The following is a 20644-nucleotide window of genomic DNA, read 5'->3' on the forward strand; positions in this document are numbered from 1 at the left end:
TTTCAAACTTTTTAGTAAGACTTCTTAGACTTTAAAAAGAAATCGACTGATTAATTATTCTAAAACTTTTTTTGAAAAAATTATTTTTGGTTAACCTTGAATTAAATTACTTAAAAGGTTAAATTATAATTTTATTGAAACAAATATAAATCATACATTTTAATAATTTTATTACTTTTTTTAACTAAAAGTATTTGTATGTTCCATTTTATAAACATCCTAAATCATCTAAAAAAAAAAAACATTCAACACGTATTCCTCAATTAGCTAAGAATCTAAAATGTTGAAGCTCGTACATAATGATTGATTAATTAATTTAATTTAGCTAGAATATGATAAACCTTACATTGAAGTATTGAAGTTGAAAAATAATTCGTTTTGAATATCAATAAATTACAAGGAAAAATTAAAATTTATATATGATAAAAAATAATATGTTTGAAAAGTTACATTGAAAATAGTTTTATAAAATTTGAAATTCAAATTTGTTACTGCGTATAAAAAATATAAACATTAAAATAAGTTTCCTTTAAAATAAACCTAAGACCATTTCCTTTTAAACTTCCGAGAATTATCAAAAATGACCTACACAAAGTAGCATTTTACCCATTTTACAATCAATAGTAAAATTATGCAAAACTTTTAAGGAATTGTTATCGACCAAAAAATAATTTATTATAAAAAGTAAGTTATTGTAAAACCAATACATTTTCAATCTGCTTTAATACTAAAAACAATAAACAAAATGTAGATTGAAAGTATAATACAGTGAACCTAAAAACCCATTAACCATACACTATTTCTATTCTGACATAATCCACGTACATTGTATAATGTACAGAGAATATTATCAATAGTATAAATTCAAACCTCCAAATGTAATTCTATTACTGATATTAACAAAAAGATTGAAATTTTAGATGTTATAATATCAAATTTTTGACAGCACTCTAGGTGTGAATACGATGTTATATATTTTCATTTCTGAAGAGTGCATTCTTCAGAATAATGGAAATAATGTAAGATCTACAGATAAACAATAATATACCATGCACATCATTCATGAATCAACTCAAAAACATAATTCATTACTGAGAAATTCATATAAGTCTCATTTCACGAATATATCATTAGTTTACGTTGATCATATTATAATAGTAAAAATAGTTTACCGAATTATTTAAATTATAATTTAACCGAAGAGTTTAAATTAAAAATGTATAAAACCAACGTCAAAAATAATTTAAGTATCAAACAATTAAAATATCATAAAAATATAATATTTAATAAAACAAAAAATGACTAAATAATTTCGCAAGTACACCTTACGATCTTAACTTTCATTCCAAGAAATCATACCTCAATTTTATTAAATTCAAATACCAACCAAAAATGGAAAAATATTTTCATTCAATTTAATAACAATTATATGTATATATGTAGTTGTCAAATCGAGAGATAAATTTGCCTAATGTTATTTTATTGAACCGACAGCTCTTAATGATTATTGAAACCTAATTAATGTGTCTGAACTTAAGTAAATTATTTAAACAGTTCTATAAAATATTCAATTATGCTACGAAGTTTAACAGTATACCAGTAGAGAAGAAATAATTACAAAAACCAAATAATTAAATCTAAATAATTTTCAAACAATAAAAACAATAATTATTCACTTTAATGATGTCTAATAAAACTCGATAATAATTAAATAAGCTACTATCACTCTAATAATTATATAATAAACTTATTCAATTATTATTGTATACAATTGATGATGTGACATCATTGAACTTGGAAATACTTTTTAAAAGTTCAATTTACTCTAAAAGTAAAACTTTAAGATGCATGTTTCATGAAAGTTGGAGAAAGCTAAATATAAATATTGAAATCTTAATAAATAATTCTCGTAGTGATATTATTCAAATAATTTAAACAGTGTACAAATATTTTTTGTATATTAAATTATATTTTGACAATTCAAAAAGTTATTGAAAAAAAAACACAACGTTCAATAATTATGTCTCAATTAATTTATCATGTATGAAGACTAAAAATAAAAATGATATAAAATATAATAATATTGATTTTAACATAAGTTAATTCTATTTAATAAAACTTTAAGTATTCAACAAGTGTGTATTTTTAAATTTTAAAAGATTAGTGTAGTCTATTAGTATTATTTACATAATAAAAGCTTAAAAACTTCATACAGTACTTTATATCTGTTATACATACGTGTGACTATGAAGTTAAATAAAAATTCAAAATAGAAATTTAGTACTGAATTAAAAGTTATTAAAAAGAATCATAAAACAAAAATAACTTTTATAATAAAATAAAAATATTCTATTCGGGTTGTTTTTAGTATGTCCAAACAATCTGAATTCATCGAAATTACTCGTTAAAGTAATTACTGTTTTTATGTTCAAATTTATAAAGTTCTTCGAACTTCTAAGGACATAATATTTTCGTTTCATGTGTTAAAATTTAGATAAAAATACTATTAAAATAACATTATAAAACTATATTAACTAATAAGATCCTTAATTATTCAACATTAATTAAGTCAAGTGATAAAAATAAAAGATCAAATTTTAATCGAATATTTTATAATTTTCACTTTTTCTATTCTTATATTCTAATTATTAAATAACAAAATAAAGTCTTGTGTGTATTCAATAATACCAATTAGAATTTGTACTTATTCGTATTTTAACTCCACCAACTATATTAGATGTGACAAATTACATTTTCTAATATATTTGAAAATTATAAAAAAAAATTATCATTTATAAAATTGTTAAAAATATTGACATTTTTACAATACAATTTCATCAAACTATAAATTATAATGTTAAATTAACAGTATATGTACTAAAAAAGTGATACACTACTATTTAAATTATAATATAACATTCTAAGACTTCATTATCAAGTTTAAGCTTTAGTGTTCAATTCAAATTTTTTGTGAAATACAATTAACACAAGTATACGTACAAATAATATGATAACTCTTCAAAATACGATCAAACCTAAGACGACCAACTACCAACTCTATCTTCTTTTATACTGTAAAATATAGTAAAATGAGCGTATAACCAAACTAAAAAAAGGGTAATTTTACTTTTTATTGACGACATAAAAATATTTAACCTGCCCATTTGATATTTATTAAATCCTCGTAAACAACTATATAGTTAATGGGAGTATTTATAAGTTAATCAAAATAATTGATAAACATTAATGGTGTTATAGTACTTATTTACAATGACACGCATATAATTATTCTTTATTTATTAGTTTATAAACACAAACGCTTGTATATTCGAGGATAATTCTAAGAAGGTCGTTTTAAAATTATCTTTGCGCAACTTAAAATATGTTCGAACAGTGAATAATGTAATATTTTGTTCATTTCTTTTTTTTTGTCATACCAGACCCCATTCATCACGGATTTCCTAATATTTTCATATAAATCAACAATCGTAATTACAATGAATAATAATTATTTTAGTTGTCAATAGTTTAATAATTAACACGACAAAACGTTTATAGCAAAATTGAAAATTGCACAGTACATTTATTGATCACAACAACAGTTAGATTTACCGACAAATCCCTGTGTAGTTTATCAATCAAGACTTGGAAAAATGCATTGTAGTCGTCAGAATGCGTTTGGCAACATAATTCAGATTGATTTGGTGCCTCGAATTGTAAATCCTACGCATCAGTCGGGTAAAAATTGGATGAATCAACTCTGACAAACTTCTTAAACTGAAATCTACGCTCGGAAAATCCGATCCCAGAGTTTCACGGGCATTTCCACGGGAACTATGGGGGTTAAAAAACAATTCCTCCGTCAAACAATTCAGCTGCAACCAACGTTTAGTGTCCGGTCGGTGATACGATACCACTTTTAAAGCGCTTCCACCGTACACGTATGGATGAGCGTTAATGAACGAATGTATACTATGAAGATCACACGCCGTAAAATCATTGTGATACCGATTGTTATTATTCGTGAATACAAAAAAATTGAACGGTTCAAAAACATGTTCCGCGCGACGTATGTAAATCTACTCGTATCTCCATCGTTCAACGAGCGAGGTAGATAAATGGGCCTACGTATAATTTCACGTTTTCAAATCCATGCGTTTATCAATCGTATTACACTTTCACGGCTAACCTTCAACAAACACGTCTTCGATATAATTGTCATGACCTATCGCGCCTGATGCGTGAATACACAGAACGCGTACGATACGATACATACGCAAGGCGATGCGTTCGTTTCGTGTAACGTAATTTTACGAAATTGGTTTGTTAACAGAGAACGCACGCAACGGTGGCTCATAACCGCTTTTCTATTTAGCATCGGAGAAGAGCTCATGTTTCAGATATTTCCAGATTTATTGGAACACACGGCGTATTTATATACTAGAGCAGTAGTAATAGACGTATAAGTCGTGTTTGGATGTAAATCAAACAGAAATTATAACATAGGACCAACCGCTGGACACAACAGCTGATGCGAAGGTCGTCGATATTCGGCGTTACGACGAAATTCTTGACTATGGATGAAAACGATCGTGTAACACACAAGTATGTTAATACTATTATTTATTATTATTATTTTTTTTTTTTTTTTTATTGTTTATTTAGTATGAACATATGAAGTGTAGACTGGGAGTATACAGCCATCGGATAGAGAAAATTGGAGACAGGATATATGTCGGGATGGTCCTAGTGGCCGAGTTTATCGAAGAAGAAGAACACACAGGTAAATGCATTGCGGTTCATGTCAATAAAATTATAGGTTGACAGTGTTCTAATGACAATATTCGATGAACATCAACCTATTACGATACACTCCGTCATCAATCATAGTTGATGAATTTAACGTAATACGGATCGTGGAAAATATCAATGGATATATAATAATCTGCACTTGGAAATAAAACAATATTAACTTTAATGCACGATGTTCTAGCACCTAACTATATAAAGTGATCATTACGAAGTTGAACATTCGTTTCGAATTCGCCGAATTCACCGATAGATAAACGAGTTTTCTCTTGTAATAATAATATCCTAAATCTCTTTGACATCGAATTTTTTCATCGTCCGCAGATCGCCACACTACTAACCTTGCTATAAATTAGTTCGGAGGACACGCTTTTGGTTCTCTTCAAATATCATAAACTGGTCGTTAAAACGATGTATGATATAATGATAATTTGCATCCCTAAATATCAACAAGATTTTATCACTCCTATATTCTATGCATTATCGTATAAACGATTGTTCGCTAAATTATACGGTGCATGTAAACTCCGCCACTGAAAAATATCAGGTAAAATTAAGTTCAAGTAAACTCCACCAGTGAAGAAAATCAAGTAGTAGTATAAAATTAATATGATAGATTATTAAAAAAAAATGATAATATAATATCATATCATATTGTTAAAATTAAATATTTAAATCATAGTAAAAAAATCATAATTAATATTCGTTTTATCATACCTAATAATCCAAAAATATATAGTTATGTCATTTATTTTATTTTACATTATAAACGGGTAGATACCCTTTGGTATTAATAGTACAGAAAGTGTATTATGTTTTAATGTGACACTAAGTTACAATATAAGAGTTAACAATAATTATGATAGTAATGATATGAGTATGAATACAATAAAATAAAATAGTAATAATAGTGAATAATAATTAATTAACAATTTATGACATGAATTAACTTATAAACATTCAATGATATACAATTTGGTAAACAGATAATAACATAATTCAACTTTAATATTTACATTAATCTTAATAATAATAATAATAAACATGGTATTTAATTTGTTGCTAGATTTAAACCTAAGTATACATTTTTTTTAAATAAATTACATGACATAAAGAAGAAATCTATGTGATCGGCTATAACATTACATATAACATGTATGTAAATTAAAATAATGTGATATAATTTGTAAATATTCTAAGTTTTGTATTACTCCATTAGTGTACCTATTTATAGCATCCTGTAATACTGTCATTTTTATTTTGAATTTTCTAGTTTATTTACTTGATATATGCCATTTAGTTTTATATAAATATGGGTTTGAAATTCGGTAAGAACTTTATTAAAAATATGAACATTCGGTTGATTTTTCTAAAATGAATTTCTTAAATGACTATGAAAAGATTCACAGGCAAAAAAAAAAATCTGACGGAATTTACAATCGCCCATATTATACATTTATACGTTTTAAAATATTTCCAAAACAGTATATCGTATACAAATAGTATGTGATAAATTGATATGCATAAAAATGTTAAAATGTAAAAAATATTATTCCAATGTTATTTTTAATAATCAATCAAATACAGTTATTAAGAGAACTTCCATAAACGTAATACTAACATGTTACAAATAATCATTGGTATCATAAAAAAATCAATTTATTCGTTTTTTTTTTTTTTTTTGAAGGACGTTAAAATAATCACATACTTTGCCAATTAAATTGGATGAAGTAATACTGGACTATAATTAGAGGGTTGATATGAAAAACAAGTCTAGAAAATAAATTAAGATACAGATGCTAACCAAAGTATTCAACTACGAAATAATTATCTTTAAATATTAGACTACTTGTATAATCACTTCTCAAAAGAATAGTTTCTAAAACCACAAAATTTATTTGTTGATATATTAAAATCATTTTAGGTTTATCGTGAAAGAGTTTTACTCTTTATTATATATCTTTAATAATATCTATATAATTTTAAATTGCTTAGGATTTTACTAGTTTAACTTATTGTTTTAATATATTTAATAAATAATACAAATAAATTTCAGAATCAACATAATGTTTAATCATTTAACATTTAATAATAATTTTACTAGCACAATTAATGCTTTGAATGTAATTCACTTAATTTGATTAAGATAAAATGTATTGATATTCACTTATTATTCTCTCACAGACACAAAACAACTTCTTTCTAATTTTCCTGCTCGACCACCATTTAACGATATCCAAATAATTATATATTTTCTTATTATTATTATCATCATTTTGGGGTATAATCTACTTCTCCGTCCTTCCTGCCGTTTTTCTCCTAATTTTACTTCACTTTATTATTTTCGTAAAAAAAAAATGGTAGGTATTTATGAAATTTAGGTAAATTTGATCACATATTTTTATTGTACTTTATTATTCATTATATCCATAGGATACCTTGCCTGTTTTTTGTTCTCTTTCTTAGCTATCTCATTCTAGAAATTTTCCAACTATTATATTTTTCAATAATTTATTTAATTTTTATTCTTTGTTGTTTCCTTTTTATTAAAAAAAAATCTTTTATACATTTAATGATTCAACTGATTATTATATAAATCATAAACAATTTGTTTAATAATTGATTTTAAGTTAATTATATATATATACATAAGTTAATGAATTTTAAGTCTAATTTTATAAAAAAAATTATAAATTATTTGACTATATCAGTGTAGGTAAAGTTTACATATTTAGAATTACACGTATTCATATTCTAAAAATAAAACCCCAATTTTCATAGATTGATACTATCAGAAGTACATTTTAATAAAGAAACTCATACTAGAATTTAAATTAAACAATTATCAATAATTATAATTGCAAAATTGAAATGATTGTCTACTACTTGACATACTTATACATTATTTTGCATGTGATAATTTAACGCGCACACAATATTTAATTGAATAAATGAATTGCTAACTCTTAATTGATATTATTACATGTAAAATTAAATTCATTGTCAAAATATCAACACATCACTTCAAACTTACAATTGTATACTATGTATACTAATATTTTATAATGTTGTCATTGTTAACTCAGACTTTTAAGATTGATTCTGATCATATAGAAATGCACGTGACTCTTACTTGATTTTTAATAAATATAAATGTGTGCTTATTTCATACCGATATTTTATAATGAAATAGAAAACAAAACAAGTCTACATAATCATTTATATTTTACTATGTAAAATTATTTTTAAAATATTGTATTCGATTCCCCTTCGAAATTATTACAATCAACAATTAAGATTAAAATGCATGGGTATAGGAATAATAATTAACATTCAATGTCTAGGTATATAAATGTTGTTCGATTTAAAATTAATGTGCAACTAAACATAACTTACTATTTTAATTAGCCTACGGTTAAATGTATCGGAAGTGTTGTCCGATTGTGTACGGTAGTCGAAGGTTTGTATAATCAAGTAAATCGCATTCACTGAACATGTAATACAGGGTGGGGCATTTATCTTGCAACCTTAAGGTAAAACTGTTGAAAAAATGACAAAAAAAAGTATTTTTTTTTAAATAGTTTATACGGTTGGCCAATCTGATGTATTGTTAACGCTGCCTAGAACTTTCAGCGGAATTAATTGCGGATTTGCAGTGGTTTCGTGTATGTGCGATTCAGAAGTGTATAGTTAATTTTGTCCGAAAAAACATGGTGTATTCTAATGAAGAACGCGCATTCATTATAGAACATTAATTTCGGCATGTTTCGTATGCTAAAAGTGCGTGAACTGTTTGTTGCGAAGTTCTCAAATCGTCAGATATTGAACAAGAGCACGATTCAACGAATTGTAACGCGATTTCAGTCAGCACACCCGGTTAACAGCGGTTATGTTGATCGAACCCCATTATTGACGGTATTGACGTCGCAAAAGAGAAAAGAGATTAAAAACTACATAGCAGAGCAACCAATATAAATTAAACGATTTTTTTGTACCCGTATTTATGTCTTTTCGTTTTTCGGTTGCAAGATATATGCCCCACTCCGTACAATTTTAAGGGTATAGTATTCACAAAGTTTTTCAGAATACACCTCAGTATTGGTTTTATTTTGTGTGTAATCTAACTTTAAATTCACTTATTTGGTTCAATTGTTATAGTACGCTACTAGAACGTTTTCGACGAAATTGATAAACCCGAGAAATATTCGAATGCTTGTTATAAAACAAATATTTAAAAGCCTCTACATAGAATTTATCATTAGTAAAACAATTTACTAAAATATCCTTCAAAAGTTTTTCAAGGTAATAAGTTCAATACCAAGGTCTAATATCATAATTTGACTATTACACATATGTAATACATATATAACTTAAATGTTTGTAATTTTCTTAAATTATAATTTATTCTGAATATTGGTAATTATAAAAAATATCTAATAATTATTGATAACCACCAACTAAACTTCAATATTTTTAACATTTACAAATGTTCAAATAATATCATTGGGTATTTCTTTCCCACTAAACAATAACCGTTCTGTATGAGGTATATTTGTAGGTACACATAAAAAATTTTCTGCAAACTTCCAGAGTAATAGTTTGCATACACGTATATGTTTTTTCGTTTGATTTTAATTCCCATCTACATAGGTGTATATATTCACGCCTATTGCCACAATCAGAAAACATCATTACTCAATAGTCCAGGTTTGCAATTTCAACATTTCACATAAATTATCCCATATTCATCGGAAATAAGAATTTATTATCATTTCCTCTCCTTTCCAATTTTGAAGTGGATCGAAAATGCTTTCCGTAACTCAATTATATTTTTCCAACGACTTTCATCCAAGCAAGAAATTATTTTTTTACACATCAAACATATTTTCAATCTGATTTTTAATTTTTCTTAGTACCCATGAATTATATTACTTTTTCTGTTTACAGATTTATCATTTTTAACTTGATATATTATTGTATGATACAGAATTTTAACGAAAACATTGTGAAGAAATAATTTTAATGAATATTTTAAACTTCATAAAGTAATTTGATGCGTACCTATGTACATTTCAAAAAAAATGTTGATTAGTAAACTTATGACTAAACCTTAATAATAATTTAAAATAGCTAAACTATTATAATAGCTGAAATTCGTTGAACAGTGTATCGTTAAATAAAATTACTTTTCATATAAATATAAGTACAGCATAAATCGTTAAGAATTAAAAACTAAATATAAATGAAATTCAATTATGAACTCAAACGGTAAATTAGATAAATTATGATTTGTAATCTATTCCAATAATTTATTGAAAATAATTTTATAACATTATACAAATAATAAATTATTTCCAAAAACCATATCGAATATGTTATGTGTTATATGTTACATGAGTATGTCTATGTTATAACAATTTAAAAAAAAAATGAAGCTACCCTACGAAGATTTACTCAATTCAATAACTCTTACGACCGTAAATGTTATAATTTAATTTAAGGTTTGGAACTTCCCAAGTATGGCAATTTTTGTTCAAAAAAATAAAAATAAATAACCAACACAACATTTGAATAGCTTTGCTAACGTGCGAAAAACACGAGATGTTCTAATAAATAAATACCAATATTCTTTATGCGTAGTATTCACTATTAGAATAATAATTATCATTCTATTTATACCATTAATTAAATGTTTTTGATTGTTGTCATAACAATCAAAACACATGCATCGGTAAATTCGACAATAGTCAATAAACTTATTTTATAGTTATTATTTATTTTACACTATCTGAATCATGCTGATACTGTCTTGCAGTTTAATAAAACTGTTCAAACCATTTTAATAATTGATTATATGACTAAATTAAGCAATTATGGCCTAAATACAAAAATAGAATAAACAAAATCGTTCAAGCCTATAGCCGCATCTGGTAGTGTTTTAATCGTAGTTTTGGGTGGTAATATACATTTATAAGCAAGACCATTTATGGTAGGTAATTTAATAATTTAGTGATAACACATTGCGTATCAATAGTAATAGAAGATGTTTTATTAGGAAGGATGTCATTATATTTGGAACTCTTACAAGGTATTACATGATTTTTCTTCTTAAAACAACAAGGTATGGTGAGAAAATGAAGTGCCGTTATAAATCAACACCATGTATATCTTTATCGTATGCCGTTTCTTGTTATATATTTCACTCTAACAGTTTGGTATATTTAATTTTATTTATGTATTTCTACAAAACAGAACATTTCTATCCAGCTACAAGGTTTTTTTTTTTTTAATGATTTGGTTTTCTCGAGTTGGTTAACAAGCACATTTCCAAAGGGTTATTTGTTTGGTTAGGTACATGTAGTTCAATATCTACGCTGTATAATCATTACAGATGAGATTAATTTACGTATTATTATGTATTTATTAATGCATTTTATATGTACATAATTCTATATAAAATAAAATGTCTTGCTATGTGTATCCACAAATATATACCTATACAATGTATCTATGTGAACAACGGTTTTTTCGTAAGACATAACTATTGGTAATGATCATAGGCATAGTATACATGGTGCTGTAGGGGCTGAAGCCCCCATATAAATTTCTGTAGCCCCCTCATTCTATCTAAAATTAATAAATTCTATTTTTAAATATTTTTATAATTTTTCCTAAAATTCATCAATATTAGCAGTCTATTGTGTATTAACAATTATTGCACTAACATACATAAAACTACTTATTTTTATCATAAACATATTTATTTATAGATCAACGCCGTATTAATTTTTTGGATTTACCCTGTGCGATCGTCAGACCACAGAATAAAACAGAATGGACACTAATAACAAATTACTTGGGCAGCATAAGACAATAATGAAATCAGTCAGCCATTTTATTTGAGGTACAGTGGGAAGTTAGTAACATTTTATTCCATCATGAAACGATCATAATATTCTTTATAAGCTACTGCGTATTTTCAAATGTTACTAATAGTAGTATTATTTTTCGAGGTATTAGGCGCAATAAGAGTTTGAGATTTGGGGGGCTTATAAGTCTTATACTACGGTATGACCATGGGTCAACCTCCAACCTTCCATCATTACCAAAAAAACATAAATTGTGTTTTTGTAAATGTATTACAATTGTATTTGTAAATTTACTACAATAATGATTTGCATTTTATAGTATTATATCGATATAAACGTTTTTAATATACTTAAAAAATTTATATAAATACCTGTATAATACTATTTAATCATCGATGAATATATTTTATACATTTTTTTTTTTTTTAAACACTTCCCATTTTGAAATCCTACACATAGGCCTGTATTATAGTAGACATACTATCTAAAAAATGATCCACAAGTAAAAACTTCTTGGTACCCAGTAAGTCACCATGTTTCACACTGTTAGGTAGATAACATATTGAACAATTACCATAATTGAAATTACAATTAATAACGAATATCAGTTATCACTGATTATAATTTGATAACAAAAGTACCTAAATTAAAATGGCCGCTGATTTCGTTGCCGTCGTGTTGTGTCCACCCCCTGGTCAGACCATACATTGTCGCATCGTCCGATGATAATATAACAATACTCGTAACCGATAATAATTTGTATGGAACACACACATAGTAATTATTTATTTATGTGTATTTTTCTCGAAATTGGTGATTGGTCTGTCTTAGTTGTCTTGCTCGTGTACAGCTAATCACACACACGTCTGTGTTATATTTTAGTTAGACTTTGGGATTTTTTTTTTTCTAACGTTTTTTTGCTGTCTTATATTTTAGTTAGCATATTATTTCATACATTTTTAATTAGTTTTGATATCTTTGTTTCTTTTTTTCTTGTTTTTCTTATTTTTTTTTTTTAAAAAAAAGTTCAGTATAATTAATATAAAGAAAGAGCCCGACAAGAAAACATTACCACCAACTAGGGACAACAAAGACTTTGCAGTGGATAATCCAAGTCCAATAAATAGTAAAATTAAAATTAATCATTCGTCATTACCTGATGATCTTAACAATATTCAACACAAACATTCTGAAATTGAATTAAATAACTTATTTCTGCTAGACTTAGGGAACTTGGCAACAGGACCAACTCGAATTAAACTAAACGTAAGTACTAGAGGTGAGTAAAAAAACATAGTTTTTAAAACATCGAGGTTTATATTCGATACATCGATGTGTCACCATCCATGTTTAGTCTTTGATACATCGAAGAAAACATCGATGTTTTGAAATTTTTTATATTAGTTTTTCCTTAAAATTATTTGTATTACAATTTTGTCTCGCACTAAAAGTTGTCAGTTGTTACAAATATCTGTATATTTATTCAGTGCATTTTTTAAACGTAACATAAATGTTGGCCAGTGATAATGTTTTGTTGCTAAGTTGATAGTGTTTTGAAAAATTGATCAAAACACAATTAACTGTTGAAAGAAGGTAAGATATTTTATTAAATATTTAAAAAAAAAAAATTAGTTTAATTTAATTACTCAAAATTCATTGTTTTTTTTTTATGTATTGTAAAATAAAATGCCAGATAAAGAATGAGACACCTATAAATTGTTTTTTGTAGGAAATGTTCTTTTTCGCTAAAGATAAGGAGTTTTTGGAATAATTTTTTCTAGTCCTATAATATAGCCCCTACAGATAATAATACTAAGCTACGCCCATGGTAAAGATATTAGTGATTCCATGTCTAATATCCTCTTAAATTATTTCAATTATGTTTTGAATATGGAAGATTTACAATCAAACCTTTTATTTAACCATTTTAATAAATACAATACGTTTTACGTCGATGTCTAAATTTAAAAATCAAAACACTTTTTCCAATACTTTAACAAAATATGAATATTTAATTGAAATCAGTGGTTGAGTTTAAAATTATTTGTTCCATCCAAGTTAATACATTAATATGAATTAGTTTTGATACCGTACACTTTTTAGAATAACAAAAATATTTCAAATGTTTTTTCAAAAGTTTTGATTGAAAATTATGTAAAACGTAAAAAGTATTTATTACGAAAAGTAGTTTTAGATGTATTAAGTATAATAACATGTAGTCACTCAAATATTGCTTCTAAATTAATAGTCTATTCACACACAAAAACATCAAATGATATCAGTAAACATCAATAAACAAATAAATTTGTTACAAAATGATTTACTAGAAAAGCTAAATGTTATTCGAATATCTTCGCGTGTATATAAAAATATACATGATGATGCATTTATTTAAAACATCTCATTGAAAATCAAACGACAAAAAAAACAATAAAAATATTTTATTATATTTTGGTATTATGATGTTTTTATGCCAACCAAAATTTTCAGTTTTCGACAATCTTCTTTGGCGGATAGAACAAATAAAAAAGAAATAACAAATATAATATACATTTTCCAGGATCCACATCGAACACACAATAAATTACCTTATTATTACTCATACACTTGACATTCGCAATGGCACGGCTATTGCGATAAAATATAACATTATAATATATATATATATTTATATAAATGTATAATATTTTCAAAATTATTAATCGATTTTATTATTCTACCGAGGAACCTAAAACACACTGGTTTCATTTATAATCATATCATAAATTTTATATCGTAGATATATTATATTATTTATCATTTCATTACCTTTTATGTTGAAATGTTTTTACAACTAGCTACATAGAAATAAAAAATTCAATAATTAATGACCATTTACATATGTGGTTTGTTTTTCTAATTTTTCATTGTAAAATCTATAAAAATAGAGTTTATAATTTTACAAGGCATTTTTTCATTGCTATAAACAAATGTGTTACAACATCCAAGTTCGAGTACATACAGTTATTAAAACTAAAAGAAAATTTTAACATTTAAAACACATATTACAAATGGAAAAATAATGATAAAAAAAATAATGCAATCAAAATATATTTTGGTGAACGTCATTTTAACACAAAAGGATGACAAGTTTTTAAAATAATAATAAAATAAAACAATGAATGATAAATACAATCGACAAAAAATTCTTAGCTCAAACAATTAACTCCGAAAAATATGCATATTAAATTGTTCTCCGTTACTATTAAGTAAATACCTTAATACAGCGGTTCCCAAACTTTTTTCAGCGGTGCATTTTTTTGGACCCAATTTAGCCACGGTACCTGCTGTGAACTACATTACAGAAAAAAAAATCTATTGATAACCAATTTTATTAAAATTTCACTTAATTATAAATTAATGCATTTTTAAACATAAAAAATAAATAAATAACAATTATTGTAGCTATGATTATAATTATTATATAAAATTATTATAAGGTACATACATACATTAAGGCTTAATGTGATTTAAAATAATAGAAAACAAATAATTAGAATAAGAAACAATATTTTCTCGTTTGATTATACATATCGATAGATCCCAGAAAGTTTTACAGACTAAACATATATATATATATATATATATATATATATATATATATATATATATATAAAGATTATATTATAATTTATTTATTGTATAATACAGTACCTATAATAGTAAATTAAAACAGTACAAAATAACCATGTATCATTACTTAAAAATCAATTCAAACTATATAAATAGAAGTTGAAATATTTTCTACAATCGTATTAATAATTATATTATAATTACTAACAATCAATAATATTCTATATATTTACGCATTTTTATTTTCACTTAAATTATACACTTTATAATGCCGCTCATAATTGTTGATACTATAAAATACACCACATAATGCGTTACACACCATAATCAATTCATCGAAGAACATATTGTAACATCAAATTACAATATTATAACAATCTGTGTCGTAATAAATTGTCGCATTTGGAAATGAATTCCCTACAAAATCAATTTCCTACATTCCAATCAAATTGTATGGGCTCATAACAAAATTATGAATTATAGGTTTTTCAATTGATTGCATATAATTATGAATATTACATTATGAGTAACATGGTATTCAGTTCAAACCCTTAACAATCGAAATACAAACTAACGTGTTTCACCTTAATTTTCATTTTTAACGTTTCAGAAGAGTTCAAATAACAATATAAGTGCTTTATTCAATGTATTAATTCATATTAGAATATTAAAATGTAGTCTTATCTATTCAAAGATAATCCGTTTTATTTATACAGAAAAAAATACATATATTAAAATTAACGTTGTAGTTAAAAAAATTAAAAAAATTCCATTTCGTTTAAACTTTCAACTTCTATATGAAAATTTGTATAATATATTTTGTGTACAAATTAACTCTAGAAAGAAGCAACAAAGTTTTATAACTGTAAGAGTGTAAGTAGATACAGTAAGAAAAAAAAACTGATAAGTTTTCAAATAACAAATATTTGTACTTCTTTGATTATTACTTTTATTAAAATTATGAGAAAATTCAAAATGTATCCGTTTCAAAAATTATGTAAATTGTCAAATTAGAATCTCAACTTTTTTTTTTTTTTTTTTAACTTAAAACGGCTTTATATATGTTTATAAAGTATGTATGGTATATATAATATAAAAAAAACTATTACATTATAGTTCTTGTTCTGATCAGGATTTAAAATATATACCTGACCAATATTTTGAATTATAATTTTTAGCCGAAATAATATAAGTTACTTATTGCTCTACTCAAAATCTCAAATTGACTATACCTGGACGGTAAACTTTAAATAGTTATTTTATTACAGTTACTACCCGAACCGTCATGGCTTCGTTAAAAATGTTTAGTATGTATATTATAATATGTATTAGATTTTATGTGTTTGAATACAATTTCCAAAGAAAAACATTATATGAAAATGTAGTAATAAAGTAAGATTATGAATTGTAATAAAAGGTATATTCTACGGAAAAATTACAATATTAATTGTAGGTATAACATTCCATAGTTGATTTTAAATTTAAGATATAAAAAATCAGTGGGTTACACCATAAATAATAATATAATGAACATACCCAAACGGAATGTCTTCAAACGCTATGAAATTCCAAAATATATTAAATATTCTTTAAACCACTTGATAAAAAACGTTTATGTAAATTGCACACGAATGTTATATCACTAATTAGCGTAAGTTATAACTATATAGGCGCATTAATCACGTTTTGCTAGCAATTCAAAACGGTTTCAAAAATAGAAAATTAAAAAATAAATTATAAAACCTCATGGACATTCAATGGTATTAATACATTCATTCAAGCGCAATAATTAATCTGACGAGTTAGGTAACTATTAAAACGTGACTCGTCGACTTTTAAGTTCTGCTTTTTAAGTAAACGGAACAATTTTCGACGGCAGTTGTATTTGCTGTTGTAAAAACACTCATACATTTCGAAATATTATTTTAATATTGAGTTGAACTTAGATTTAAAAAAACCTAAGACCACACTTCTACCACGTAAATCTTGTTACAAGCAGTATAATTATCGGCCAAGAATCTATAATGATTTATATTTTCGACATTACAGTAGGTATTTGACATTAAAAAATATTATTATGTTTTCATCGTCATGAAGACATTTTGTACACCATATACAATGGTAAACTGATTTTTAAAATCGTATAATTTAAATAAAAAATTAAACAATTTATACGTAATGGTTTCTTATTGCGCCACAGCTATGAAGTAAATAAGAGTAAATATTCATGATTATGAAATTAATTTTATGACATGACGTACAACAATATAATTTAATTAATACTTAAGAACGTTTTGTTTTATTAGTAATATTATTATAATTATTATTGTTCAGAAAATCGAAAACATTTTTGAGTAACAGAGTAATCACACAATACTAATTTTGAAAATAAAATAAACTATTAAAAGGCATATTTTGTATAAACGATAATTATGTCACATATTTAGAAATACAGTATATCCTACAGTCGTTTACAGGTACGCTGGAAAAACGTATCATCAAAAATTATGAACAAATCGGTAGTATATAGTTTTTTTTTTTTTTTAAATTTCTCTAACAAAACCGATTCAAATAACATGTTGACGTAATGAAAATATTGACTTATTTATTATTATGAAATAATTTAAGTTCGAACTGTTAAAACAATATAACATCGGTATTAGAACTTCCGTTTTGAATTTTGAAGCTTCGAATCGCTACCGGTTTCGGAATGAACAAATCGTTTTCGTCGGTGTCTATTTCAAAAGTTGTGAAACATTTTTTTTCAATTTTTTAACAATCACGGATAGATCCGAAATGCGGGGCTGGAAGACGAAGGGTTCACAAAAAAAAAAAAAAAAAAAAAATGCGTCTACCGTGTAACGACGGACATGTTATTGTTTTGGACAACTTACGGTGTGCGAAGGCGTCGACGCGTCGATCGTGGTTGCCGGACGTGCTGCGAACAACGATCAACGACTCGCGGATACTGTCGCGCGGAACATTGTTTCAGATCTTCACGACAACAATAGTCGGTCGGACAAAACGTCAAAAAACACTTCCCGACACAGGATGACGCGCGTAACGCATCGAAGTAATAATATATCCGAACGGGGAGGGAAAAAAAACCCGAATAAACAAATAGAAAGAAAAAAAAAAGGAAAACCAAAAAAAATTAAACAAGAACACGAGCGCGAACACACACGAGAGATATACTATCTCGCGGACGCAACGACGGTAATCGCACGCGCGTCGGCCACGTACGAATGCTCTTTTACGGCGGTAACGTGTGTGCGCCGCGGAGCGACTACCCCCCCAAGATTTTTTCGCATGTGCCGCGAACGACTACGGCGCGCGCACTTGTCACCGCCGCCGCCGCCGCCGCCGCCGCCACCCCTACCACCGCGTGCAGTGACGATATTTGGGGAATGGCGAAGGGGGTGCTCGCCTCCCTCTTTGATTTTTTTTAATTATTTTTTTTCGCATCAGCGTGTAACATTGAACCGATAACAATAGACACGTTATCGAAAAGTACGGACCTACAACTAGAACTAATAAGCTAGTCGGGTTCGATCGGGATTTTTTTGAGATTACAGTCGGATTCGTGGGCTTTTTACTATATTCAATATTCCAATATCATTAGACCGTTTAAATTATGAAACAAAAAAATGAAAGTTATGTAATGTGTAATAGGGTCGTAAGCAAATTGTATTCTTCGATTGATATATGTATTTACGGGGGGGGGGGGGGGGTCAACAAATTTGAAATAACCCCATCATCCCCCTGGATGTTTTATCAAAACCGGCTCTGACTCAACGCGTACGCGAGTTAGGTTAAAAGATGAATGGAAAGAGAGTGAGAGAGAACAACTTTTGTGCGGAAAAACGCAAAACGTTCTCGGTTTTCTTCGCCGATCGAACGTTCGAAAACGTATCGGTAGAATCGTAGACGACGGCCAATGCATGTGTTTCGTTCGGTCGACGCTTTCGGTATCACACGTGAAGAACGGTCGTCCGCGCGCGGGTTGCGCGACTCGGACACAAGGGCACACACATTTGGTGGGAGGGGGGTCAGGTGGTCAGTTGACCCACAGTTAATATTTGTTGACAAAATCGGCCTCTTAAAGACTTCTTATATTTTTCAAGTGTGCCGATTATAGGTCGAAATTAATACTGGACTGGAACAAATTCTTCAATTGCAACAACTCAAATGACGCCACTGATCGTATTGTATAATACAGTGAAACATCTCTAAGCCATGTAAGACACCATAAAATAAAATAAATATGAACGTTTTCAATGAGAATTATGAATAAACACATATTATACAATCTTATTGTGTGTTTTTTTTTTGTTACAAGATATACATTTATAATCCATTTTAAGGCCAAATAAGTGGCATCTTCAAAATAACTTGGCCCTCACAGTTCTCCATTCCTCCATTCGTGGATCCGCTCCACGAACTTAACTCGGACGTCGTGTAAGATTCGTCCGACCAGCACTAGCAACGACCGTTTTTTGTCCGCTCGGAACACCGTGACGTGTTCGCGGTCCATTGTTTTCCGTGAACCATTATTAGATACTGTTTATTGTTTTTGTTAACGTTGTTATCGTTTCGCATTCCGAACGCGGATAAATATGGGTGGCCGACGACGCAACGTTATCGCGATACCGATAAGCCGTCTGAAAAATTATGAACACGGTTAGTCAAAATAGACGCTCACGCCCAAACGCCAAAGCCGGCGAAAACTTTTGAAGGCCCCGGGCAGAGCCGTAACTAGGGTAAAGTGAGCGAGGCACTTGCCTTGGGTACTCGAAAGCTAAGGGGTGCAAAAATATATAAAATTAACTTATTTTAAGAAATATTATTTCTTGTTTTGCTAGAAACCTAATTACTATTTTTCAGAATTTTCCGAATCATATTATACATATTAAAAGCTGTGAGCCTTTCTATCTTTCTAGTCTGTCTGGTCTGGGGAAAATTCGCAACCACTCACATCAATAAAATTCAAATTTATCAAAATAAAGTGCTACGTATTATTGCAAATGCACCTTAGTTTATAAGGAATTTAAACCTTCACAAATACCTTCAGATCCAAGAAATCATAGACTACATAAAAACCTCAAAAAACTTCCATACTTCACTGCTCAACTCTTCTGGCTCACTTCACTATAAACTCCACGTACATCCGCCTCAACGTAGATTAAAACATGGACGTCCGTATGACCTGGTTTAACAACTCCACACAATATACAGCAGATGTTTGTTACTCATAGCGTCTAATATTAAACTTTATAACTTGTATATATATTATATCTGTTTATACTTTATTCTTAATTATTATTATATCAGTTCACTGTTACTTAAATTATAGT

At 27.3% G+C, this 20644-nt stretch overlaps 1 protein-coding gene across 2 annotated transcripts in view; it reads right to left on the reverse strand.

Moving 5' to 3' along the window:
* LOC112684204 (orexin receptor type 2-like) overlaps window positions 1–18571 on the reverse strand; it is a 203364-nt gene extending 184793 nt beyond the window's left edge. For both annotated transcript variants that reach the window (XM_025555584.1, XM_025555583.1), the window contains exon 1: window positions 18185–18571. The gene's annotated coding sequence lies outside the window, so the exon portion shown is untranslated. The remainder of the gene's footprint in view (window positions 1–18184) is intronic.
* Window positions 18572–20644: the final 2073 nt, after the last annotated feature.

This window comes from Sipha flava, unplaced genomic scaffold, assembly GCF_003268045.1.
Source record: "Sipha flava isolate LNK unplaced genomic scaffold, YSA_version1 245_pilon_pilon, whole genome shotgun sequence".
Taxonomy (NCBI): Eukaryota; Metazoa; Arthropoda; class Insecta; order Hemiptera; family Aphididae; genus Sipha; species Sipha flava.